The sequence below is a fragment of the Aulonocara sp. 'chitande type north' Nkhata Bay genome, linkage group LG7, assembly GCF_057382095.1.
Source record: "Aulonocara sp. 'chitande type north' Nkhata Bay isolate Kocher_YH1m ecotype deep benthic linkage group LG7, A_spYH_male_GT1.1, whole genome shotgun sequence".
NCBI classification, from domain to species: Eukaryota; Metazoa; Chordata; class Actinopteri; order Cichliformes; family Cichlidae; genus Aulonocara; species Aulonocara sp. 'chitande type north' Nkhata Bay.
The window spans coordinates 1,999,642-2,025,634 of NC_141350.1; the positions used below are offsets into that span (position 1 = coordinate 1,999,642).

The window sequence follows — 25,993 nt, forward strand, 5'->3', positions numbered from 1 at the left end:
TTAATATGGAGTCTGCAACAAACTGGGCAACATCCTGTCAAAGAAAGACTTGGTAGCTGAGGCTTTGAGGATGAATATAACAGGCATTTGCCAATATGTAGCGACACAGACCAAGCTGTGATGCTAGAGGATGCCATCGCCCACGTCCTGCACACCACCCTCAGCCACACGGACAAGAAACAGGGCAACACAATAGTGCCCTGCAGACTGTTCACTAAGCATGGGTGTTGAACTTCCTCGGTGGCAGTACTCAGGTGGTGAGGGTGGGTAGATGCGTCTCTAACAGCATCACCATCAACACAGGAGCACCACAGGGGTGTGTCCTCTCGCCACTGCTCTACTGCCTCTCAGACTGCGTGGCCACTCATGGCTCCAATAGGTCTGTGAAGGTTCTCAGTCATCCAGGTCATCGTAGTCAAAGGAGCTTGCAAAGAAAAGCGTCTGGACTTCTTTAAGTTGCTTGAAGACGTTTCACCTCTCATCGGAGAAGCTTCTTCAGTTCTAAGGTCAAATGGTGGAGAGTCCCAGATATAAACCTAGTGGGAGTTTCCCCCCACAGAGGGACAAAAGGACCCCTGATGATCCTCTAATCGCCTGAGCCAAGGTGTGAAACTGGGTGTGGGTCCCAATCAGCCAGAGTTTCGGGTGTGTTCATTGTGAAACCTGGCCCCACCTTATCATGCGAATTCCTGAGGTCAGATGGCCCAGGATGTGAGTGGGCGTTAAGGCGTCTGGGAAGGGATCTCAAAACTGGATTATAGATGGCAGAGAGTTGGTGTCGTAAACCCCGCCTCTGTTCAAAGATGGTCGCTCACAGTGGACATAGATGCTTCTTTCACTCCTCTTTCAAACCATCTGTCCTCTCTGTCCAAAATGTGAACATTGGCATCCTCGAAAGAGTGACCTTTGACCTTTAGATGCAGATGGACTGCTGAGTCTTGTCCAGACACTTTTCTTTGCAAGCTCCTTTGACCATGGCTCCAATAGTTTGCTGACGACACAGTGGTGTTGGGCGCCATCTTCAACAACGATGAGGCGGCCTACATGGATGAAGTGAAGAATCTGGCATCGTGGTGCCATGATAACCACCTCCAGCTGAACGTCGGCAAGACCAAGGAGCTGGTGGTGGACTTCAGGAGTAAGCACGGAGAGCTTCTATCCTCCGTGTGTTGAATCAGGAGCTACGTATCAGGTCACATTTCACTGCGTGTTGTACTTGTATAACTACGCACGTGACAAATAAAGAATCTTCAATCTTGAATCCTTTTCATCAAAATGAAGAATGGTATCATGACAGGCAAAATTGAGGAATTTATTGGCCAGACACGAGCCTTTTTAGAGCCATTTTTGGAAACTATATCAATAGTGGCAGGTGCAGTATTTCAAAATAAAAGCTTTAAAACAAAATCACTGTGTAGATTGCAACTACAAACAGTACAGGTCATTTAAAGTCTACATTTATTAGAACGACATATGTTAAAACTGACTAAATGTATATTCATAATATGCACATTTTGGACCCTACTATAGCTTGTTTCCTGGGGGAATTTTAATCCAAAGGATGCAGATTTACTTTTGTTACTGAAAAAGATGCAAACACTGACGCACTGGGACACAGCAGGAACGCAGGTCTAATCTCCATCTCCATCTCTATCACACATGTTCGATATCCATTTCAAGACTATGAACAAGCTTATTCCACAAAAGTGCAGCACACTGCCTCTATGCTGCTGTTATTTCCCACAGTGCCGACTGGCTGCTATAAAGAGATACTTTGGAGCAGGTTTAGCTTTCTCCCACACACTATCCCTCACTTCTTTCACCCTTCAGTCCACTACCCAGACCAGTCATAACTATGCACAGACATCAGGGACCAGTAGTAAACTCTGGCCTCTGTGCACAGATGGAGACGTTCTCAGTCTAAACGCTATAAAGAAAAGGAGAGTGGAGAGGACGAGTAAAGGGATGAGACGGGGGTCAAATCCAACAGAGAAATCAAAACATTTGTAGTTTATTATGGGAATTTTACTCCTTTCCTTCTCTGTGTACCCTCTTTCCAGCCTCCCTCCACCCCTCCATCACCCCTCTCCAGACTGGGCTTTCACTTTGGGGGGCCCTCAGCTTCCCTCTCGGCTGATCAGGGAGCTTTCAAGGTACCCTGATGGATGCTAATGCTGGACTCTTTCAGATCGTTTTACAGCCGGAGCCTTTGATCTGCCAGCAGGCCTCTCTCCATGGGCTGCCTGTCCTGAGAAAATGTAAATCCCCGCCTTACAGACACCTGTGAAAAAAATACAGCAGAAAGGGGTGGGGGAGGGAGGGGGGGGGGCAGAAAAAGAAGTTACTCTAAAGAAAAGGGGGAAGAAAAGATACAGTATTGTGACATTTGGAAAAAGGGGGCATAGTTTAGATTGCAGCAGAGTAACAAAGAATGAGATGGAAATTGTGAGGAAATAAGAGTGAGCAGCAAAAAGGGGACAGAACTGCAGAGAAAAGAGTAGAGAAACCGAAACATGGCGAGCAACAAAGAAGGGAAAGAGGAATGGGGAACACAAAACAGAGGGACAGAGGGGACATGGATGGATGTAACTGAAAGAAAGGCTACAACAGCAAAAAAGAAGGAAAGTTAATCTAAAGGTCCCAGCGTGCACGACAGGGAGAGAGAAAGCCAGATAAAAACAGCGGACTCAAAGTCCGTAAATGCGGAGACAGATGGACAACATGACTTTGGGAGAAATAAAGAGAAAGACAGAAAGCGAGCTGAGCCCAGACAGACATATGAGGCACGCTGTGCAGTTCAAGGGGCGGATGTGTCTATACAGTTGAAAATTTAGGAAGGAAGAACTGAAAAAGAAAGTATGTTGAAGGGGACTCCGGTCAACAGACACCGGTGACAGCAGTGAAAGAGGCCTCCCTCATCAGCAGCAGCAGCGGCAGGGCTCTGAATAGCAGGGCTGCTGCTAGACAGCTGGGTGCAGCTGATCTTTGGAAAGACTGTGGAAGAGCGCTTGTCTTCCTCCAGCCAGCTGCTGTGTGCAGAGGCCCTCAGTGACAGCACAAGGCTCAGAATTGATTACCAGGGCTGGCAGTTCAATGGGGTGGATGGATGGAGTGCAGAGGGGTCGACTTCTCCGAGGTGGCGTGCACTGTACAGCAGCAGCAGAGCGCAGCTGCTACTTACTGTAACCTTTTCCAAGAAACAAACAAACCAAAAGAAAAATGATTATTATTGTTCTGACGCTGTCTTCTCTAAGCTTCGTCTTCCCTGCGAGACAGGCGTTTCTAGCAAGTGTGTCACAGACGAGTCTTGGTAAACAATAAGGTACAGAGGCGCCGTAAACCACACGGACACGAGCTCGTCTCGTATAGCTTTCTGTGTGAGGCTCTAGCCCTGCGTCTTGTACTGAACACTGACTTCTGTGAGACTTTCATTGTCTTATTACATTCAGGGGTCGAGATGGGAATGGGAGGTTAAATATACCCCCGCCGGCGTGGCTATAGTTCTGTAGTTCGTACGGTGACCCGCACACCTCGCTGACTCGAGTCAGTCTTCCTGCTGAGCTATCAAAACAGGAACGATGTCATTCCTCTTGCAGTTCTTGGGCATAAAACCAAACCCGAGGTCCACAGTAGCAGCGGCATCCTTCTGTCTGCGTGTCTGATCAGGGCACATCCGGCCATCCTGACTTCCCTGCGACGCCACCAGGCCTGTGTGTCATAATAAAGGAAGGAAGGAAGGCCCTGCGGTCCACGAGAGGGAGGGCTTTTTGAGAAAAGGAGGGAGGAAGTCTGAAAGGGTGTCTTAGCTGGAGTCGATCCACTCCATTGGAGCCCCTCACTATAGAAGGGTTGTTTGGACAGGGACAAGGCCGAGCACAAGTGTGTGTGTGTGCACCAAGATCATCACAGAGAGGGAAAGTGTTTTGTTGTATTTATTGATGGCTCAATTCAAAACATTCAGCACATAATTCTAGCTGAGCCACAGGCCTGCTGGGGACAGAAGATGGGTGTATATGTGTGTGTGTGACTCAGTCTTTCTGACACTGAGTGAGACCACAACGGAAATGAACTGAGTCATCATTTTGACATCATTTAAGAGCACACAAAACCTCGAGTGCTGTTCATATTTGTGCGAGAGAAGCTGCGTGAAAACAGCAGTTCTTCTACGTGTCGCTGGTGCAGCCAAGAGCATCACCTTAGCTGGAGATTTTGCTTAGTAACTCATTTCTGCAGCCACATTTACGAGACGACACAAGCCATTTCTGCAAAAGGAAAATCTAAGTGTCAAAGCGGTGGCAGAAAATTTGCAGTTGCCAGTGAAGTGCTAAAAACTGCCAGCAACAGATCTCGTCTGCTTTTGGCTTTGTCACTGGCAAGCAGGGGAGAAGTAAGTCCATACTGGAGAACGCTTTGGAAAAGTCTTTTCCTGGTGTGAGCAGCGGGTGGCTGGGATCAATACTGCCATGCACAGAAACACACAACCGAGCACACTGCTTACCAACTGCTACAGGTGTTGTGTCCACTAGGATGGCGTAATCGGTTAGATTCCTGGAAGGAAGGGCGAGTTAAGAGCTAAATGTGGAGCAGTAATCAAGGAATGCCTGGCAGCTGCACTTGAAAAATATATACACTTGGGTTTCACCTAACAGACAAGTGCAGTAATAAAGTCTGTTACTTTATAAAATAAATAATTGAGCGGTCACTTGTTGCACGCTTGTTTCAAGCTACAGGAGAAATATTTGGCGTGTCGAGTTCGTGTGCAGCACATCTGACAGCACTCCTGCTCCATGTTTAAAAAAGCTCCTTCAGCACAGTCTGCCAGTTACAGTTAAACTTCAACCATAAATCAACACATCACTTCCTGTATTGAGTCATTATTGTTTTGTTGATTTATAATTTCAATCCTTTCTTCGGTGCATTCAGCTGATAAGACTCACAGTCGGGGCTTGAAAAGGCACACCCTCGCCTGCTCTTGTCCAGCTACTAAAAATAAGCGGTGAAGCAATGTGAAAACACTGCTCTATTTACATTCTGTTAACTTACAGCCTCTACACTGACTGTAGTGCTGAATCGGGGCTTAATGACTGAGGGGAAATTTCACTGCTTTTTCCTGGACAAAGGACACGGCGAATAACTGCAGATCCTGCAGAGAGAAAGAGGGTGAAGTGAGCTAAGAAGAACATGGCTGGAACGTGCTCTTGAAAGCATGTTTGATGTAAAAGAGGAAGAAACGGGAAAAGAGTAGGGCTGAATAGAAGAGTCCCCACAGGGCCGAGTGTGTAGATACCGTCACATCTCATTCCTTCCTAATAGCCAGAGGGAGGCGGGGACAGAGATAAGAGAGACTGCAGGCAGACTGTGGATACAAATCTCTCTAGCAGATTTATGAATGATTGGGATCAGGCGGGCACGTGGTGTGTGATGTGTACGCCCTGCTCAGACCATGCAAGCCATCACGCATCTCCTCTGATGACACTGCAGAGATAGGCGGCGAGAACACAGCAAAAGTCAAGATCACCGGTTCCATGTTCACAGAGTCCCATAAAACATCTAAAGGAAGGGGCGTGGCCAGCGCAGAAGTACTTTCATTTTACCTACCGATCAGCAGGGGGCGACTCCCCGTGGTTGCACAAATAATCCGAACTGTTTGGAAGTTCATAAGAAAAACTTCTCAAAAGAAAAACTTCTCAAAAAAAATCTGACGAGTTTGTGATTTCAGTTGCTGGTTTCAAGCTTCATTTAAAACTGTCTGAGCACTGTGTGGTTACCCTGTGAGTGTCGGGTCGTTGAACAGTCGACTAACAGTCAGTGTGTGCTATCACCCTGGCTGTGTCCATTATTTAAATACAGTCTATGCTGCTTTAGCAAAATATTGTCAGTCTGATTTATTATGAAAAATATCGATGATAATCTGATTACGTCAAACGAAAAAAAATACACTCCCTTTGAAGTGTTTCTAATATTACTGCCAACTTCATAGCTTATTGTCTTTATGCGGGAAAAACACAATAACCTGCACCGGAGCATAAAATCTGGGGATCTTTAGCAGTGAAAAGCCAAAGAATGTCTTTTAGCCATTATGGAGCTTATCTGCCTGAAGAATAAAGACAGCGGCAGCATTGTGCGAGTTCCACACTGTAAGAATATCTCCAACAATCTTGTTTTAAGCTGGAAACAATTTAGAAAGTCTTGGATGAGTAAAATAATCACATTACACAGTCTTGATTGAGGCATTTAGGGACTGATGGAGAGCAAAATGGTTTGATTCGGGTAACTGGTCACAAAACGTACTTCATGTATTTCATATTAGTGTAATGTGACAGCGGTCGTGTCATCTACAGCAAAGGTCGCCCAAAGCCAAGCACCTGATAATGAAAGAGGACTATTTTGCTACTGCTCACCCACCCCTCACCTCCCAAACCTCTAGTGAGGAAAAAGAAGTAAAAGGAGCTTGTTTGCATCTTATCTGCAGGAAATAGCATTAGCCAAAATTGTACTCTTGGGTTGGGGCTTGAAAGAGATAGCATGGCTGCGGCCATCATTAGCCTTGTCCCCCGACGTGTGGCCTGCCTCTGATCCAGAGCCAGGGCTGGGCGGGAAGGCAGAAGGTGGGCAGGAGAGGGTCGGCAGTCCTGGGTGGGCTCCGCCGCTTTGGCTTCGCTAATGGGCTGGCAAACATCAGCCCGGTATGTCGGTATGCAGGCCACCAATGTCTGTGCTGACGTCAGGGGGTTTACAAAAAACTGGCAGAGAAACAAGTAGCAGGTACCCAGCCCACCTACCCACCGACGCCCACGCCTCACCATCCCACCTCTGACTGAAGGGAACCAGCATTCAAAGCAGCGAGGCGCTTCTGCTCAGTCTGGACGACTCGCTGGGATTTCTGTGTCCATCTTTGCATGTTTTCTTCTTCTCACAGGGGGCAAAACGGTCTTTCTCAGCTCTCACATCCCACAATGCCCTGCACTGCTACCAATGAGAACTAAAACTTTTCCCAGCATTTTCCACAACGGCAGCTATTTTTCCCATGCTCTCCTTTCACAGAACCCATTTGGGGCATTGAGGCTATCAGACTGAGAGCTGAAAAAAAAGTTATCCATTCAATGGGCACAAAACACTTCACAGTATAACCACACTGTTTATAATTACATTCATTGTTCCATTAGTGTAAAAAACTGCTGTTAAACAACTGTCTCCCAGTTGACTGTACAAAGTGAAGCATTACATGATTCACGTCCTTTCAGAAACAAAGAGATGATTGCAAAGCAACATTTATAGCCTCTTTTGTGCCAGCGAGTCAGGGTTACAGGCTTGGCTGTCCTTGAGCCGAACCTACAGCCTGCTCAATAGCAGAGGCATCTCAACCTTTGCTCCCAGTCCTTTACAACATAACTATCCAGCAGCAACACAACCCAAGGCAGCAAGCACCATCGTGACCAGGACAGAGCTGAAGCAGCAGCTATCAGACACACTGCCTACTGATGGGACACTAGTGTCCTCTGTTGTACTGCAAAGACACTGTGATGTACAGTACAAAAACAGGAAGTGGAGGAAATGTATATTTTATAAGGGCTCTCTGATACTATAACAAGAGGTTCTCACAACAATAAGACGAAAGGCTGTGACACCACGACGCAGACCACTGGCCGGCTTATCAGAGGGCTGCTATTAATACCAGTGAGACTTTGTCCCCACGTCCCCTGGGGGAGAAAGATGGAGGAAGTCATCGATTCTTCCCACCATAATCTCTGGGAAGGAGAGACCTTGCCTTTTCCCTTTTGGGTGACAAGGGTTATTATTCTAAAATTTTGAAAGGGCCCACACAAGAGCTATTTCTGTGGCATTGGAGAGGCAGTTTGATCCACAGCAGCACCGACAGTCACCATTAAAGCCTCCACTTCCCAAAAATGTGGCCTGATCTCCGGGGATCATTTTATCTATTGAAAGCGCTGTTGATCTCTCCAAACACAAATTGTGTGTTGATATTATACCAACAGGAAATTGGCAACAAATCATTTGTTTAAACGCCTGAACCTAACTTTGTGTTTACTGGACAAGGTCCTCTAGTGGCAAAGGCAGGATGCCAACATTCACTAAGTTAGCAATGCTCTCTTAAAAGATTTCTTTCTCAAACCTTATGAAGATCTGGACACATATAAAAGCAAAAGTTCTCTTCTTCATTTTGCATCAGATAAAACAAAAGATTCTGCGATATTTCTCAGCGATTACGTTGAGCAAATCTGTGGTATTAATCCTGTTAACGCCTTTGTAGATGTAAGAATAGGTACGATTTTCTTTACTTCCTATCTCTTTGTTCTACTCCTTTCCACAACACTACGCATTAAAGTGAATTTAATCTACTTATCAGACTCTTGTTCACCTGCTATAATATAAATGCATCTCAAATGTCCAGTAAAACCTTCTTAATAAGCAGACGGGGGAAACTTGATCTCAAAACTAAGTGAAAGTGTGAGATATGAAATTATCATTGTAAGAGCAGCTTTATCAGAGTCAAATCATGGCTACACTTCAGGTTTCAAAGGGCGAGTGACGTCGATGACACACTAAAATGCTTGTTGTAAAGTGTGACAGCTGCCTCACCACCACACAAAGCATCTATAATGTATTTCAAGATGTTTGTCTTTCTTTCTTTGTGGAGATTAGAAATAAGCGATGCACGAGCAAATCCACATCAGGACTGTTGAAATATGTTTTGCACTCAGTTAGTATTGTATGTGTGGATGTTTTTAAACCAGAAAACTGTGCTGCAGTTGTTTTTGTAGTTTGCTCTCGTGTTAGCGTCTATGTTTAACACTATGTAAATTTCATCTGATCGGCGAAGATATGCTCTCGTTTCCTCTTTGCTAATTGTTAGGTCACATTTGTTGAGCTCAGTTTGATGATTATGTTTCTCCCAATACAGAACATCTTTATTGTTTGACTTTTGAAAATCATATAAAGCTCACATTCTCAAAACAGGCCTGTGAATGAGTGTTTCCAGGTCAGTACTTCCAAGACAAAAAGTCACCAGCACATCTAAATCTGAACAAACACACCGAGTCCTGTTCACAGATACAGAATTTCACATAAACAAACAAATAATAAATAAATTAAATAATATCAGCACAATACTATCAGTGCTGGGATAACTTACATTTTTGAGTGAATAAAAAGTAACAACATGCTCCGTAACTCCAAAACCTACACAATGTATCGAATGTGCGACTGTGACGCTGATGCAGCTCGTTTTAGCGCCGCACAGCAAAGATGAAGAATATCTTTATGTGAGCGCTGGAATGTGATAACAGGAGGCTTTCCTCACAAATACAAAAGTCTAAGGCGCTTGGAAAGAAAAGCGTCTGTACTTCTTTAAGTTGCTTGAAGTCCAGACGCTTTTCTTTCCAAGCGCCTTAGACTACGATGACCTGGATGACTGAGAACCTTCACAGACACAAATACAAAAGCAATGAGGAAAAAAATCTAAAGTGTTTCAAAATAAATATACAGTTTTTAAATTTTTTTTAAGCATTTCTTATTTTTCATTTGCAATGAGCTTTTTTCCCATTAAATTCAAAATGAGTATAAAATAGATTTATAGATTTATGTATAAACACACCATAAATATTTTTACTTCAATCAATGAAATCTAAATACCTTTTACATATTATATTATTACCTTTTAATGAGAAAGCATCCAAAGAAATATCAGTAGTGTTAAAAGCAGCTGTACATAAGGACACATGTGGGATGGTTATGAATATTCTTTTTTATTTGTGACGTTATGAATGGCAATAAGTACAGTCCATGTGAATCTGTCATGGTCCTGGGTCTTTTGACCCAGCGTTTTAAGTTTGAGTTTATTTTGTTCATTAGGTTATCTAAGTTCATTTGGTTATTAGACTCCTTGTGTTTTCTTCCCCTGTATTTAAGTTTCCCTCACCCATCGTGTTTCATGCTGCGTGTCTTATGTTATCAAGTTTGTATTATCATGTCTGTCTCATGTTTCCTGTTTTATTTTGAAGGAGTCGTGTGTTCTTTGTTCATTGTATTTAGTTTCACTTCCCTTGTCCTGTCATTAGGCTCATGTCAGTCAGCTGTTCCTCCATGTGTTCCCACTTCCCCTAATCACCTCCTGTGTATTTAAGTCCTCTGTTTTCAGTGTGTGATGTCAGGTCGTCTGTTGTCCACGCCATGTTTCCCATGCTTCCAAGTTCCTTGTCTAGGTTTTTCTTATTGTTTGTTTAGATTTCCCAGTTTAGGTTTGTGTTAATTTTGCTTCAGGTTGCCTTGCCCTTTGTTTGTACCTTTTTTTACCAACCATATTAAACGGCTCGCTTTTTGTTAACATTCAAGTTTTGTTCCTTGGAGTCTGCATTTTGGGTCCTTTTTTCAATTCATACAGTCTGCCCTCGCCAGACTGTGACAGAATCTCTGTCTGTGGTGGGACTAAGGAAATAAACTTGTGCAGAGCAGTGCGCTGACTCCGCCCCTTTTCTTTCCATATAGTTTCAGGTTTGCTCAGCTGTGAGGAGAGCAGGCAGCTGCACAGCGCTAATCCTAACAGAACACAAGTGTTCTGTTTCTGTTGCTGAGCGGCAAACCATGTGTCAAAAGTGTCGAGTCACCTGTTTATATGTTTTGAACAGTAATGTTCTGTCATCTTGGTTTCTAATTAGTTTGTCTTTAGTCGGTGCAGATGACAGAAGCCACAGCTGAGGTTAGCGAGGGCATCTCCACCTGCTGCTTCCTCAGAGAGATGGTACTCGCAGATACCGATTAGCGCATACTCCTTCAATTTAAAAAGAATAAATAAATAAATGTATAAAATAATATTTGTATTATGTATGTTATTATTTATTTATTCAATTGTTTTTTTTATCACCAGAAAGTGAAAAAAGGGCTTAAAAAATGGTGAGATGACACGTTACCATGGCAATATAATTTTACAGTACACCTATGAGTACCTCACTGTTGATACAAGAGCATCTCATGTCTATCTTTTTGCTGAAAATACTTTTTTAAATTAGCAAATTAAAAAGCAAATCAGTCATTGTGTGAAAAATGACAGAGGTAGAGAAAGCACCTAAAGCTAACATTTACAGGAATCCAAGCTTATGTGGTTTCGATGGCAGAGAAAGACACAGTAGTATCATATCATTGTGATACTGAAAATGACAGTAACAGGGTCAATAATAGATTCTCTGCTGACCTTTACCTGACTGAAAGCTGCTTCTCTTTCAGGGAATTACACACTCGCAGAGCGTCTTACGATAGACGCAGCTCAGTTAATACCATCGAAATACACCCGACCAACACATTAGTCAATTAGCTAATCAAAAGCGAAGGCAAAGTGCACGACTGCAGTGAGCGTAATCCCTGCTGCAAAGGCACAAATTAAGTTTCACGTCTATAGTGAGAGAGCGTTATGAATAAAAAGTTCCACTCCTCCCTCATATATCACCTTTTCAGAAACATCTCTGACAGAAGAAAACTACAAGCAAGAGCAGCAGAGAAGCTCCAGCAGGAGACCAGCAAGACTGGTTTCAATCAAAACAAAGCTACAAGCCCAGCATTGCTATGATCTATTGTTAACAGAGACGGTGGCATCTGGGGATAGAAGGGCCGTCCGCCGAGACCATCTACGCAGTGAGAAAAAGACCTTTTCTTTTAAAAGCATCTCCAAAACATCAAGGCGCAAACGTGCCGTCGGGCACACGATGACTGTTCATACACAGCCAATGAGTCATTTAAAACTGAATCAGTCAGGCTTAGTTTTGCCCGAGATCGAGCGAGCTGAAACGTAAAAAAGGGCACAGATGAGTAGTTGCTCACAGAAATCAGCAGCTCATTGAAATAAGGTAGTTTCCTCTTACCTGCAGTCATCTCCCGAGGCTTCCCCCTGATATGCACCTCACTGGTAGGATCCCAGTCCTAGAGGATACGATAAGTATGCTCAATGACATGTCAGAGATCTCACATTTGTACAGTGTGCAGGGATTATGCAGATTCTGAACGGTTTGACCAGATTGGAAATTCCTGTTACTAACAGTCATAAAATACACTGACGCACACTTTCCAGCGTCGCGTTTAACAGAGTTATCGTTACAGTTTAACTGACTGTGATTTCTTATGACAAAATCACAGCGCAGCATAAAACCGATGTAAAGCGAGCACTCAGGGCGGGTTAATAGTCACTCTGCTACTCTTTTTTCCAGGCCTTATCACTCATCGCAATGCCTTGGATGAGAAAAGCGGATTATTCCGCAAAGGAGCCAATTGACTTTATGCTAAGTCTCCTTCCTATCAGGTGTAATCTCCTGCTTTGCCCACAGAGATCATTTTATGTGCGTGATGCAGCGAAGCCCGAGGGCCTTTCACCACGGCGGGTCAGAGAGCTAGCTTCACTTCCGAAAGGTAATGCCCCACTCCTCCCTCCCTCCCGAGGTCCCGGAGGGCTTCATTTAATAGCCAGACGAGGTTGAATTCACCTGGAGGGGAAACCGCAAGGAGTGGGAGAGGATGATAGAAGCCAGTGAAACGCGAAGTTGTCACAACACATATTTTCTTTTTTCAAACAGAATGAACGCACTGGGAAAACAAAGCAGGTGAAAAGGAGCCAGGTTTCAATTAGATCCCTCAATCTTCCCTTATCCAGTCCTGTCTCTGAAACCCGAGCTCCCAGCCGGGCACATCAGTTACTCACTTCCTGTTAAACAAATGTAAGACAACGACAGCAGGAAACTATTCAGCTGAACCCGACTCGACTGCCTCTTTTCTGTAACTCTGATGGCATCTGATATTATTTATTAACCTTGTCGAATAACAAATCGTGCAGCTCTGAGCAGAAGCTTTGAAAGTCTGTCATCATGTCACCGCGCTTTCTCCTCTGTGTTCTTCCCTATAGGTCCATGCCAGTGTGCGCTGAAAACGCTCTGCACCATGTCCTGAAATGACAGCAGCTGCTGGGACAGGCCACACTGAGAGCAACCGAATGCTTCAGTGTGGAAAGGGGAATCTCCCACTCTGAACAATGCTCATTCACTCGTTAGTTCTATTCAAACAGCCCTCACAGGGCCTCTTTTCTGAAGGAGGAGATAAAAACAGCTGCATTTTATCAGGGTATTAGAAAGTTACTCTTTTGTCCGCGTACCTATTTGTGCATGTGCGTGTCTTACACAATGCTAACAGTTCATCCAGGTGGTTGACAACAAAGATGCAAGTGGTGCAGGTAAAATCCCAGACCTATTCTGATTCTCTAATCTCTCTATTCTGACACACACTTTGATTTGTGAGTCAGACCAAAGCCTGAGTAAACAGCACATTGCGTAGCCACCCAAGTAAAGACCGAGAGCAACTTTCAGCCCACGTTTGTTCAGGGAGGTTCACCTATCTTTTCAACCTCAGGTTAATTGGAGGAACAAACTCAGTTGATTGGCAGACTTCAGTGTCTTCCCCAATCCCCTTTGTGAAACGGTTCATTCAGGACTCCGTTAGGAATTCAGCCTCTCTATTTGCCGTTCACTAGCATGACTAAACGGATGTTTCTGCACAGAGGTGAGGACGCAGAGAAGCATAAATAAGTGAAAACACACAATTACAGTGCTGACAGAGATGATCCAGCTCATCAAAGATTGAATAAACATTAAGAGAACATAAGAGATTACAGAGGAGAAAGGAAAGATAAGAGAAGGAGAGAAAGGAGGCAGTTTGTAAGAGGTGCATTCAGGTAACAGGACAAAACCACAGATTCCTCTCCTGTTTTTCATGTTGAGACAGAAAGGGAAGCTTTGACTCGGTTGGCTGTTTTATGAATTTGATGAAGCATTATATTGTGCTTTATGTAGAAGAAACCTGTTTTATCTACTTTGTTCATCTTTTGACAAGACTGCTTGCAAAAGCACACGGATGGGAGGCACAGTGGTTAGCGCCATCGGCCAAAGTAAGTCTTGGGTTTCGATCCGCCGAACGGCCGAGGCTTTTGCATGTTCACCCGGTGCTCGTGTCGGTTTTCTCTGGGTACTCTGACTTCCTCAGTCAGAAGACGTGCATATTGTGATAGCTGCTGAATATAAATTGGCAGCGGGTGTGAATGGTTGTCAGTCGTGCTGGTGACAGACTGGTTACCCTGTGACAGCTGGTACAGGCTCCAGCCGAGCCACAGCCCTGAATTAGACAAGTGGTCCAGATAAGCTTAACAACAACAATAATATTAATTGTTAGAATTTACTCTAATGCAAGTGATGGAATAAATCTTTTTAAATCAACCCATCCATCCATTCCCCTCTGCTTATCCTTATCAGGGAGGCTGGAACCTATCCTAGCAACCATGAGTGGAGAGGCGGGGTCCACCCTGGACAGGTCACAGCCTGATGCAGGGCGAGCACAGAGACACAGAGTCTCTGTGAGGCAACAGTGCTAATCACCGCGTCAACGTGCTGCCCTTTTTAAAATACATAAAACAAAAAATTAAACCGTCCAGAAACTGTTTCAAGCCAGACTGTTACCAAACATTATCGTAACCAAAATTAGCAAAAAACTTTATTATTTGGTCCGGAAATTATTCATAATCATGAACATCAAGCTAATAATGTTATGATTGAGAAAATGTTTTTTCCAGGTTATTATAGTTGTTTTTGTGATAGCTATCACACTCTGAGTGTAAGAACTGCAAGCATGAATTTAGTATACGTCCCTATTATTACACAAGTGTGCAGGATCGACAGAACTGTGCAGACATGTAACATCTTATTATATATGTGTGCGTCTGAAATAAATCCTCTTTGGCCAGGTCAGTTTATGCACACTTGCATCTTACCTATACTATTGTTCACTTAATTAATCCTGATATAGTCCAGCTATGGGTCCAGTTAAGATTACATTAGGTCCATAGAACTAGGTAGAGAAGAACCTATCTATTCTTCAAGAATCAGCTAAATGCACCCGGTGCACACGTGGACCCCAACCGGTCGCAGCAGATGGCCCCGCCCCTCCCTGAGCCTGGTTCTGCTGGAGGTTTCTTCCTGTTAAAAGAGTTTTTCCTTCCCACTGTCACCAAGTGCTTGCTCATAGGGGCTTGTCTGCTTCTTGGGAATGTCTCCCTGTTATTGTTTGGTTTTCACCTTATAATATTAAAGTGTCTTGAGGCAGCTGTTGTTATATGATGTGACATAAATAAAGTGAATTGAATGGAAGTCATATGTAAAACTGTTGCTCACGCAGGAGGAGATGTTGTGCACAGAGCTAACTGGTTGCAGAGACGCCTCACTCTGCCTAAAATAATCAGGTGGAGGCAGAAAAGTTGTTCCTAAGAAAATCCGCCACAGTCAAAGTTTGGCCTGTGGCAGATTGGCGCCCTGTCAGTCAAAGTTAGTTACACAAACTTAATCTAAGCACCAGGTTTTATTTGAGTGCACAAGATAGAAAACAGTGTTTTCAAAACACGGCTTTATGGGTACTGTGATGAAAACACAGTGTGAGACAGGTGAAATGGATGAGACTCAACAGTAACAATCAACCCCCTCTCCCAGTGTGTACTATAAGGCTTCCTCCTGTATCTCTCCACTATGCAAATGTTTTCCTTTGTTATTGGTACTGCCACACACCAACCGCTGCAACATCAGCCACGGGCAGGTAGAGGTGATGGCACAAACTCAAGGGCATCAGCCAGGAGACCCTGTTCTTTATTTTCCCCCCACATGGTGAGCTGTTTTGTTTTTCAGTTGCTTTTGAACTTCCACTTTCACTGACTGCTTCAGTTTAACGATTAATGACTACCGAGGTAAAATATCACGGTTTGGGTTCCAAAATATGCACCTGCTCGCTGAAAAATGTTGAGCTGTAATACATTATTGAGTGATGACAAAGCACGCCTTGTGCATAAATAAGCCGCATCAGTGGTTTTGACAAAACCGATGCCTCGTGGATCAGAGTGGGATCATCTCATCTGAGGTTTGGGTTACTTAGTTTGTTGCTTTCAGCTGTTCATAGAAGTCTTTCTTCTGCGTTTATAGAAACTTTTAAAAAGTGTTTCACACATTTACACATATGACAGTATTTTTAAGAAATTAACACAACATAAAGATTTGTGATGGATTTGCCAAATGCATTTCTTCAGAGTTCTTAATCTGTTTTATTCATAAAACCCGATGTGTTATTGAACAGGAAATGAGAGCGTCACCAGCCTTCAGTTAATCAAAGGAGAGGGAGAGAGGATTAGAAACACTGGAGTCAATTTCCAATTTTCTATCTTAATGAACGCACCCCAGGAGAAATGACAAACACGTGACTGTGACATGTCCAAATAACCTAAATGACATGAAAGAAGTCATCTCCATTAAAGACCTGCACAGAGAAATGTACACATACTCAAAGATCCTTATAAAAATGCATGTGGGCACACATACATGTATCCCCACACACACATGGATATGACCAACAGTGGTGAACAGCTGCATGCTTGGTCTGGAGTGAGACCAGCCACCTCTTGGCCACAAAGGGCTGCTTGTGCCCTCAGCTTGCTAGAAACATAAAACACAAGAGATAAGACCAGACACTGTTTGCCAGAACCAGCGGACCTCCCCAAACAGGAACTGCAAGTGCAAGTGTTTAATGCACACACACAGACACACACAGAGGACAGCGTACACATGCAAGTACACCGCATGCTCAATCACACTATAAAGATGACTTGCTTATTTGTTAAAGACCACCTCTGCTGACCTACTAGCACACATTGCTAAGATCATCTGATCACCTAACAGTACCAAACAGCATCAAAGCATCAATAAGCCCATTACACGTCCCAAATGTGACAGGTGATTTAAAGTCTTATTTTATTTGCAGCTTCAGGTACCTGCTGAGCCTGTTTGGAATATTTTTGCTGATTGTTAATAACGTTACGCATCCCTGAGGTGGTTTAAGAGATCTTTCATTATCGTTCTCATTTCTTTTATAATGCGATTCTTTTTCTCAGTTCACGATATTTACTAAAAATGAAAGTCAAACTATGAACATATTCCACATTCTTTAGAAAAAAAGAATTCATAATAAATTAGGAAATAAAGCACATCTCTACTCAACACAATAAACACCGTGGTTTAGTTGCTCGGGCGCCGGAATCAAAAATAAAAGAGTGAGCTGGCTTTTTGACTTTGTTAGATATTAGCATACATTAGCATGTGTGTTGTAACTACCAGCCGTGGTTGTGTAATAGTCACACAAGCTCACAGTTCTGTAAAACGGAGTGATAAACAAGCATCGAAATAAACTGTAAGATGATTTTCGCATAAAGTTAATAAAGGTTGTATAATATCAACCATTATATTTTAAAATAGAGCAAAGGAACAAACTCATGCTCTGTAAAAAGTCGTCTGAATATAAAAGATTGCTGTGTCCATTGTGATATCAGCCACTTATTTTTAAGTGTTTTTGCAAGATAACCACACACCAGCTGTCAAACCATTACATAAAAAAATGCTGCTGACTATGGTTACAATTATGTTAAAATGTATCCAGCAGTTGTTTTTCTAAAAGCAGGTTATTACGTCTGCTGTTAAATTAGACATTTTAACCTGACTTTCTTTAAGAAGACACAGGAAAAAAAACTTATATACACACAAAATTGCTAAATGCTCTTATGTTTCAGGCCCTGAGATTGCTGCTTGACTTGGATCTGTTGTGTCTGAAATTGTGGCAACTGTGAAGTCACAGAAACCTACTTTTACGCTCTATAATCTGTTCTATTCTATGCTGCTCGCTTTCTGCTGAGTCATGATTTGTTCAGCCACCACTTGCACACGGACACAGGGCCACACACACCATGACACAGTAGAGTCTGTGTGGCTTGGATCAAGGTCCACTCACATAGGGGGAGGAGGGAAAAACCCCTAAACGTGACTGATGTCTTTGTCCTTATCACAGCCCTTCTTCTTCTTCTCCCCTCTCTCTATCTGTCCATCCATCATTAGGCCCGTCTCCCCCTCTCTGTCACTTCCCCGTCACTGTCCGTCTGTTATCGCCACTACCGTTTACCACTCACGTATTTGTGTGCTGCCTGAATTACTGCTATCTTGTTTCTCTTTCTGTTATGCAAAACGTTTTTCATGTGAAATGTGAGAAAAAAAATGCATCAATTCAACTTGTAGGAGTTCCTTCTAAGTCAGGGGTGGGCAACTCCAGGCCTCGAGGGCCGGTGTCCCTGCAGCTTTTAGATGTGTCCTTGAACCAACACAGCTGATTTAAATGGCTAAATTAGCTCCTGCAGTTCTCCAGAGGCCTGGTAACAAACTAATCCTGTGATTCAGGTGTGTTGACCCAAGGTGAGATCTAAAACCTGCAGGACACCGGCCCTTGAGGCCTGGAATTGCCCACCCCTGTTCTAAGTGCATGAATGAGCTTGATGACCTTTTGGCATCTGAAATATTTGTGTCCGTTGCATCAACAGTACAGCGTTATAAAGCCAGATGTCTGAAGAAGATGTGATGGGAGAGATGTGGACGCCAGGTGGTTTCATCAACTGTCCACAGCGACCGGTGGGCATGCTCCTATGGCTCCTCCATAAGCTCCATCAGCCACAGATCTGTTACTCAGGCAACATTATTTAAATCTAAACTATGCAAAGGAAAAAATTCAAACACACACAAAAAAACAAATAAACAAACAAAACCATCCCTTTAAACAAAATGTTTCATTATATGGTTGAGAATGACGCCTGGGGGGATTTTACAGAAAGGTGGAAGCTTTAACATCTGTGTACGCAAATAAGAGCGAGAGAGCGCCACGGCGTCTGAAACACCTGGGGCTCGGTCCCTTTTGGGAACAAGCTCAGTGCTCATTCCACAAAATAAGCCTATCATAGAGAACCTCACTGATATAAAGGGCAGAGCGATATGAATGGTCACACATGCTTGCAGATACAGTCATGCATGCACATAAAAATGACTGTATTTGTTCTCATAATGCAATCTGAAGCTAGTGTCCAACAGAGTCGTTTCATCTATCAGCTCACTTTATCGTCATTCATTTGAAGTCCTTTGAGAATAAAAGCTCTAAGACGTTGCATTGTGATAAAAGTTTCTTTTATCACCAAGCCGTGGTTTTTGAATGACTGAGCCAAACAACATTCACAAATATTGAGATATTTTAATCCACTGAATGCACTGACTGAGTGAGACGGACAGTGTCGCAATGTTGAAATGGCCAGAGGTTTGTTCACACGGTACCTTTAGTTTCAATTTTCAATCATTCATGAATGCGAAGGAAACTTTGGACTCTGTTAACTTTAAAAGCGAAAGTTCAGAGAGACCAAAATGGTCACAACCAGCAAATGGCACAGGGAGTGGTGCATTTATTAATTTCGTTTTAGGCGGCAACGCATAAAGCATTCAGAGACTCCTTAGTATGGAACTGCAGCTTGTTTTTATTCCTTTTCACTTTGGCCTTTAGGTGCTACTTGGTCGGGTTAAGGTCGGTCACTTACATTTAGGAAAAAAATGTCCTTTGGTTTAAAATACGCCACTTCACACGCACGCTTACTAAAAATGATGACAGTCTGTTTGAGGCAGACGGACGTCACGTGAGACGTGTCTCATGTCAGTGAGACACTAGCAAACAAACAAAACACTTGATGTTCTAGGAATGAAAACAGGCTGGATAATCAAATGTTAAACATTTAAGGAACTTTAAGAGAATTTTTTTTAACAAATCTGCCTTTCTTTCATTCCAGGCTGGCACAGAATTTGGGTCTAACATGAATTAACAGATCTGGGGTGGGGAACTCCTGGGTCAACACACCTGAATCAAATGATTAGTTCATTACCAGGCCTCTGGAGAACTTTAGCCATTTAAATCTGCTGTATTGGATCAAGGACACATCTAAAACCTGCAGGGCACCAGCCCTCGAGGCCTGGAGTTCCCCACCCCTGCAATAGATGGTGTATTTTCTTTAAATAGCCATAGCCCAAACTATTACTAAAATCAGACCATAAGTAAAAGGCAACAGTGTATCATATCTTTTCTTTGTCTGCGCAAAATATACAGAACTACAAGTATGAAAACACTCCCTGGCTTTCATTTCTTTAGGTACAGCTTGCTGGTAACGGATTAGAACCTATTTTGCCTTCAGGCCTGCTTTAGGTCTTCATGCCATAGGTTTTGATCCATGTTGGCATGGCAGTATCACACAACTGCTGCACATGCGTGATGCAAAATCTCCTGTTCTACCACATGAACTGCAAACTGAGATCTGATGACTGTGGAGTCTGTTTGAGTACAGTACTCTTAGTGTCAAAAAATGCTATCCTCCTTGAAGCAGGCATTTAAACAATCTGGTCTTTAACTAATGACGTAACTACTCTGCATTTATTAAGGCTGTAGTGTTTTTAACATGTTTTAATGTTTTGTATCTTGTTCTATTTAATCTGAACAAGCCCCTAAAACAGTCAGTGATCACTGTCAGCCTCTCACTTTTTATTGCCACTGTTCATTTTAAAGCTCAGTGTTTAAACCCTTCTGCTGTAGCTACAGCCCAGCCCATGCAGCAGTATATGAATAACTAACCTGGTATTGTGGATGGATTATCTCAGTTGTTCTCCTGACTGAAGTTTGGTCCGTTTACAGCATCCTGCCATGCGATTGAATTTGTCCCTAACCATCAGGAACCCTCACGTTAACTTTTATCGAGTGGAAAAAAAGTTAGTGTTCATCCTAACTATGCTAGCATAGCTGTGTCGCTAGCGATCATGTAGCACATCATTATATAGCAGCTAGCCCAACTTCAGTAACCCTACAAACGTCACTGCTGTTTAGTTTTCTGTCTTCATTTATGTTGGAAGTGATAGCAGAGCTGTACGTTTGAATTTTTCAGAAATCTCTCAGTCAGAACATGCTATCATGTTTAGGTGGAAGCTAGCGAGCTAACTTCCTGCTAACTTCTAACTCTGTTAAATTTCATAAATTGTGTTTTCATGGATGCCTGGATGTTAAACTTAATTGTTACACCTGGTAAAGCAGCAACGCTGATCATTTTATTAAAGATGAAAGAATTTAGACAGTTTGTAACTCTCTGTGATGCCGCAGTGCTCGTTTGACTTTGGGACCTGCAGTGGAGTTTGGACCCGGAAACGGCTAATGTCAGACTTAAAGAGCAGATGATCATTTGCCTGCAGTGAAGACAAAGAGACATAGATTGTCTTTTGTACCTAGTGCTAGTATTATGGTTAATAACACTAAACCATAAGGGCTGTTGCCATTATACATTGCACTTTTTGGATGATAAATTTAGTTTTTTGTCATCTGGGCTTATTTGTTATTTGTTGTGTTTGTTTGTTTTTTAGATCTCTGTATGGACATACTGCAAATCAATTTCCCATTGGGGACAATAAAGTTACCATTGAACCACTGAACCACTGAACCATTGGTACTAAGGGGCCCAAAGAGTATCAAGAAAATATCCTCACATTATTACACCAACATGCTGAGCCATTGATAAAAGGCAGGGTGGAATAGCCTTCATGCTATTTGCACCACATTCTAAACCTGCGATCTGAATGCTGCAGGCAATGTTTCTGCAGTATTCTGCTGTCCAGTTTTGGTCAGCCTGTGCAGATTCCAGCCTCAGTTTCCTGTTCATAGCTGGTAGTAGTGGTACCAATATGATCATTTGTTGCTGCAGCCTGCTTCAAGATTTGATATGTTGTGCATTCAGAGACAGCCCGTTCTCATTCCCGAGGCGTAACATACTGACGATTTGTCATGTCCCGCAGCGTTCCTGAGGAATGCGAAAGGCGACCTTCGGTGTTCTTATGCTACGCGGTGGGTTATGGATGAAATCCAGTAGAATGACGCTCCTGCAGTAATACACGTTCCAGCCATGTATTGCAGCCCTAACCATAACCTTATCCCTGACCTTAACCAGCACTTTAATGACATTAGTGCTTTCCAAAGCGATTTAAGTAAAACGAACGTACATGTGTAGATTCATTCCAAACCGCTCTCGTGTTTACTCATTTTTCCAATCTCGTAATATAGGGACGTGTTGGGTGCCCGGAAGCGTAATATATCGACAATTTGCCATCTAGCGTAAAATGTTAAGCTTTGGGAGTGAGAATGTGTTGTCACAGATGGTCTTGTGCATATTTTGATTGTAAAAAGTGCTTGTTTGCTCTCCTGTCGAGCAACCTGGACATCAACAAGGCATTTCTGCCCAGAGAGCTGCCACACACTGGACATTTGGTCTTTTTTGGACCGTTTCTGTAATCCTTAAAGATGGCTGTGCAAGAAAATCCCAGTAGATTAACAGTTTCTCAACTACTCAGACCAACCTGCTGGCATCAACAGCCACGCCGCATGTGTACCTAATGAACAGGGCAGCGAGTTTTTACCATAAAATATATAGAAATATTAGCCTTGTGTTATTTACTTTATTTCCATTTAACATACAAATCTGAATAATTTCAGCATAGGAACACTTTTTTCTGTAAAAATAAAGAAATATTTGTAATGAAGATTTATGTTGTCTGGACACTCCTACAGTAGTCACGCCCACGTTAGAGTGAACGGTAGGAAAGCATGTCAAAACAAGGTCACAGACTAATGAAGAATGACAGAATTACTTATTTTTAAATATAATTAATTATGTGTAGCTTATATTATTGCTCCAACATACTGTTTCCATAGTTTATGATGAAATAACCCACTGAGAAACTCTGGCACGCAGCACAAACATTCTCCAAGTGTTTCAGTGACTACAGCTAATTCCTGCATCACCGCCTGTGCCTTGAAACACTCCACCACTGTTTTCTATTTGGATTGAGACATTTATCTCTTTTTTCTCTTCATTTAGCCACTTGAAAAAGGTCCTGTGATTGAGCTGAAGACCTCTCTTTCATTCCCAGAGGGATTTGACTAAACTTTAACTGTTGTTGGGCAAAATAACTCCACATGACAAGAGGGGGACTGATTCCCATGTGATTGGTTGATAATTGCCTTGTTTGGAATGATGGAAACATTCTTTGAAATCTGTGTTGCCACCGTTCATGGGCAATTTAACGTACCTGTAAGAGGAAAACTGCTATCACTGATTAACAGAAGCCAATATGTTAGAAGACTAACTTCCTTTGGTGAACCCTGATCCAGAAACACTATACTAACAGCCTGTCTAGAGGTGGGTTACTCTCTCCATTCAAACTGGAAGCTGGTGAGAATGAGAGACACAGTAACTCTGGAACCAAAGTGAAAGTTTGCACAAGTTAACAGTGATAGGGCTGATTTAAAAAGAAAAGATAAAGCACTGCCATTTCATTGCTTTCAGTTCACAGTTTGACTTGGGTTAACTGCCATTGCTGTGACTCATAAATCAAAAGGGTGGGTCCGTTATGATACAGTAAATATGCTCCACAGCTAACTGCTTTTTAAACTCTGTCAAACAGAATTGGGCACAATTAACACAACGTTGATGGCCGCTGATCTGCAGCAAACAGGATGGTTCTTTGAGTATGAGAAGGATGTGAAACAGAAGGTATTGTGAGGTGTGGCAAAGAGCAGCCTGCAGGTTTGGAACAGCTGAGGGCTCTTGCTCTGACTCAGCATGCTGACACGCTGTATTTTTGTTGTATGGTGAGGTGATTCTCCTCAAATCAGTTTTCCTCGACACCGATAAATCATGCTGGTTTCCCGTTCTTAAAAAAAAGGCATTCATTGAAAACTATTTGTTAAACAGAATTGGAGGCGAGAGAAAATAAACAATAAAAAAGTAATAAGATACTATTTTTGGGTGTCACGTGACTCCAAACAGGCTTACACTGCAGCGTACAGCAATAAGAGCCTGTTGATTATTGTGAGCTGTTTGAACGAACTATGACTCGTCTTACTTGCCCTGCATACAAATGTGCAAACTCTATATCCTGCCTGCTTCTACAACTCTCAGAAACAGCAGGCTCTAAGTGAGGCTCTTCCTTTTCTGCCTTTTGGCAACTGCAGCCAGCCGGCAACGAGCGCCCTCTATGAATAGCTGCTGAATGCAAAACTGAAACTACAAGCGCAGGCAGCTGGACAGGGACAAGTGCAGCATGACCCCCAGGAGCACTCGTGGCAGAGACAGCGGTGCAGCCCCCCGGAAACAGCTGCTATGCTATCAGTCACCCTCCACACAGTGACACACAGATACTTTTTATGGCTTCAGAATGCATAAAGCGGCATTAAATGATGTGCACGTAACCCTATCCAAACTACAAATTCATGCCTGCTTTTCATTTAAATTATGGATTGTGTTATCTAACACACTTCCTGCACTCACACATTTGTTTAGCCTCTTTGTGTGTGTGTGTGTGTGTGTGTGTGTGTGTGTGTGTGTGTGTGTTGACAGCTGTAAACAAGTTAACCACAACATCAACCAGGCAAGAAAACAACAGCATAAAGCAAAGTCCATGATGTGTTAATACTCATGGTGGATGAGGTTTAGACCAAGTCAAGGTGTTAAAGTGAGAACAACCCAACTCAAAACAGGAAAAGAACCATACACATTTATTTATGCACATTCTGAGATGAAGGAAAACCCTTAAAAATATCTACAGTAATGAAGAACCTGGGCCAAAACAGAAAGCGTACAATTTCCCTCATATGGGAACAGCAAGCAGCGTAACTTGGAAATCACATATTTTCCATATAAAGCATTCTGGTAAACATCCTGTCACTTCAGTTCTAGCTTTGGCTTCTTTCACCTGTTCTTCCAAAATACTGTGCATACTTTCATATCCTGGTTATTGTCTCGTCACACCTTGTGTTTTCACTTTCTGGGCATTTAAGGCCAAAACCTCAATCTTAGAAATTAAAGGGCCTTCTTCTGTTTACATACGCTGAATACTACGAAACAAACGAACAAACCCAAGGTCAAAGGGCACGGCAGCGAGTTTATGTGGAGGCTAATACATTAACAAGGTATGTGGGGAAATTTATAACTGCGTGAAATTGCTCAAAATGAAACCCAATATTCATTCATTCAAAATTGTTTATGCATGATGGACCCTGAGATATGATAAGGGAATTTATGATAGTTCTTGAGGACTGATAGCAGAGCTCAGTTAGAAAAGGAAACTGAAAAGAGCAATCGACAATTCAAAGGTGTGTTTGGCAGTAACATTTTCATAGAGACATTTTTACGATCAGCTTGTAACTCCTACTGTAAAACTCCACCTTCACCGATGTTAACGATGACTCATGTTTCGCAGGACAAAAGAAAAAGAAAACATGATTCTGTGTTTAACAATTAAAGCCAGAGTTGATAGAGACCACAGTCATGTAATCTTATCAGATGAGAGGGGGCGGCTGCTGTTGTTTCCGCTGGCACGCCTTCACGTCGGTGTTTGCTTTTATACGACCATTCCACATCATCACGGCAGGGAAAGGTGGAAACTTATCAGTGTGAACAAAGTGCTTAGAGACTCCAGCATGATGCATGAACTCTGCATTCAAAGCATTTAAAACACCGACTAAGCCATCAGTCGTATGAAATTACCTGAAGCTTACTCATCAGGGGACATGGATGCTATGGATAACATGCCTGATCCTGGTGTCTCTTTACTTCAGGACTCCTGGAAATGTAGCGTCTTAAAAAGATCACAGTTAATTTCACAATTTCCAGATTCCCAGAGCCCAGCGTTTACATCCATCTTCACGACCAGCTGTGTTGATTGTACCCACAGCGTGCACAATCTCAGTAAACACCTGCACGTACGTGCATTCACGGGACCACTTAGATAAACCAGTGTAAAAATAATACGTGCGACCAAAGCGCAGCACCACCAGCCAGGATATCGAACCGTTGAGTCTGCACATGCTCAAACATGACAGCGCACGCATTCACAGTTCTCACAGCTTATGTAGAAACTAAGAATCCACACTGACACAAAATGACATTTACATATTTCCTCATGCTTTCAGTTAAATGCTCCTTGTTGTGAAAAAAGTTTAAAGACTCAGCTTAACTCCCGTCACCCCT

At 42.8% G+C, this 25,993-nt stretch overlaps 1 long non-coding RNA gene across 1 annotated transcript in view; it reads right to left on the reverse strand.

Annotated features, from left to right (window-relative positions):
• Positions 1-2,043: 2,043 nt before the first annotated feature.
• Positions 2,044-25,993, reverse strand: part of LOC147324277 (uncharacterized) — a 118,307-nt gene continuing 94,357 nt past the window's right edge. Inside the window, exons 3-4 of the long non-coding RNA XR_015130123.1 lie at positions 11,874-11,931; positions 2,044-2,281 (exon numbers count right to left, since the gene is read on the reverse strand). This is a non-coding gene — a long non-coding RNA (uncharacterized LOC147324277). The remainder of the gene's footprint in view (positions 2,282-11,873; positions 11,932-25,993) is intronic.